Raw genomic sequence first — 2,836 nt, 5'->3', positions numbered from 1 at the left:
AATGCTCTAACGGATGCATAGACTTTTTAAAAAAATCAACCAAAATGTGAAGGGCTGTCCAGAAGCCTAGATGTAATTCTAACTTAACACAGTTTCCATTTCTCTAGGAACAGAGCAATCACCAGTGACAAGACCGTTCAACACCTAGAAAGACAATCTTTTCCCCAAATGGTGCTAGGGAACTGGGTATCCTCATGCAGTAGAAGGAATTAGACTCCTCTCTCACGCCATCCATAAAACATTAACTCCAAGTGGAGTGAAGGCTTCCGTGGGAGAGCTGACTCTAAAACTCACGGGAAAGAAACTCGGGTCAAAAGCATCGTGACGCTGGTTTGGCAATGCCCTTCTGAAGAACACACACTCACAATCGACCACTCTTGTGAAATAGAAAACGTATCAGACACAATTATCCTCACTCCCCATCCCACCCCTACCCCCACCCCCCCACCGCCCCCAGACGCAGGACACTGTGCCTTGGCTTTTTTGCGGGCCGCAGCACAGGGTGTCATCTAGACCTGCTCTGAGAGACCGGAGGAGGCTGCTGATGCTGTAGATGACACAAGATGCAGCTTCGGCGCTTGGCAGAGCAAACGCCGGGGCATCTGAGGCAATCTGTGGACATGACTCATGGCAGATGCTGCCTCTTTGGAAGGAAGTGAGGGACAGTTTCTCTGATTCCAGGTAAATTAAGGAGTGGGAAACCGCTTGCAGAAGTAGGAAGAGTAAAACCAGAGCCTCCCCTGGGCACCCCAGCACTTTCTACCTCCTCATCCGAGAGGAAGCAGTTGGTGCCCTTCAGGCCCCGAGATAGAAGGCTGCCCAAGGCAGAGCGTGTGAGGCTCCCATCGCAGGACCTCCAGCGTGGTGGGAAAGTGCCTGGAGACCTGGGTTCATCCGAGATGCCAGCACTCAGCCTTTGGCTCAAGGCCGTCTGGGTTTCCAGAACACGGGGCTGTTAACTGAATGAGGTAACTGACATTTGTCTTCATAAACTTTATTAGGGACTTCCTGGCTTCGAGTAGGCCCCCTAGCTAGTTTGTTTCTAAAGAATGGTTGTTAGTCTTTTAAGTGGTCTTTTCCTTATTTTGTTTTGTTTTCCGAGACAGGATCTTATGCGGTTAAGGCTAGCCCTGAACTCCAGCCTCTTTCCTCCCAAGTGCTGAAGAAGACGTGGGCCACCACAAGCAGCTTCTAAGAAGCGATTATTTTATTGTTTTCTGAGTAACACCCCACCCCAATACACCAGTCGCTTTTTCTACAAAGGAAGTATTGGCTTCTGGAGATTTCTGATTAGTAATCACTATCAGATTTTAACTTAACATTCACTCCTTTGCTTTTTTTTTTTTTTTTTTTTTTAAAGAACTAAGTTCTTTCTATTGTTCCCAAGAAATTGCTTTTCAGTAATTCAGGCTGGGGATATAGCTCAGCAGAGGAGTACTTGCCTAGCTTAAGGAAAGCCCTGGATTGATCTCCAGTACACACACACACACTCATACACACACACACACACTCACACACTCACACTCAAACACACACACTCAGATACACACATACACACACACTCAGATACACACATACACACACACTCAGACACGCACACACCACATAGGCATACTCACATATACACAAACTCTCACACTCAAACTGACACGTACTCATATTATCATACTCACACACATGTCACATTTACACACACACACCACATTCTCACACTCACACACGTACTCATATTTTCATACTCACACACATATCACACTTACATACACATACTCAGATACACACACACCACATACTCAAACTCACACACACTCACTCATATTTTTAAACTCAATGCCACACCGACACACACATACTCACACACACACACCACATACCCATTCTCACATACACACACACTTACATACTCTTACAGTCACATACATTCCCATACATACCACATATTCTCACACACATACACACTTACATACTTACATACTCTCTCTCTCACACACACACACACACACACACACACACGCGCACACACCGCACACATGCACGCACACACTCATACCTGCAAAGCTTAGCTCAGACATTCCTTAACTGTGCCTTGTCTGCTGTTATCTGAGACAGTTTCCCTCAGTGTGGTGAACCTTCTCCTTCTCTCTGCAGGAAACCCACACCATGTGAGTCAGCCAGAAAGATTGGGCTACCACTGCTCACTGCCTGCCTTCCATTTTGGGGTAGGAAAAAAAAAATCTCTCCAACAAGTCATTTTAACTGGACTATCTGACACTCATACAAAAGCATTTCGAAATCTCCTTGGTTGTGTCTGTGACGCCATGTGAGTCTTTGCTTGGTCCCAATTAACTACTCAGTATATCCTACCTTGCATGCCTATCCCACGTTATTTTCAGATGAAGATTAATTTCATCAAATGTTCCCCTTTCTAAAACACAAACCCAGCACTCGATTTGGCTAAGTCTGCCCTAATTGCATTTTTTTTAAACAAAATATGTTAAATAAAGCTTACAGGAACACACGTCTGAGAAGCCCGTGCCCCAAGACTTCAGGATTTTCTCATTAAATAGTTTTTTTTTTAAACTCAGGCTCTTAAATTTTGTTATTAATTAATTAGGAGAAAAATAGATCTGGTTCTAATTTGCAAGACCACCCCTAATTCAGAATAAGCTGTTCATCATGAAATTTCAGACAGGAAGACTGAGATATCTAATGACTGTGCCCGGAACAAAGGGGACGGCTTCGGTCAGGAGCCCAGGAGATTATTCTAGGTTAGACCTAGAGAAGGCCAAGCGAAACATCCCAAGAGCCCACCTACTTCATGCCCAGGGTTGTGAAT

This window comes from Rattus norvegicus, chromosome 15 (assembly GCF_021556685.1).
Source record: "Rattus norvegicus strain SHRSP/BbbUtx chromosome 15, alternate assembly SHRSP_T2T, whole genome shotgun sequence".
NCBI lineage: Eukaryota > Metazoa > Chordata > Mammalia > Rodentia > Muridae > Rattus > Rattus norvegicus.
This window is presented reverse-complemented; position numbering follows the sequence as displayed.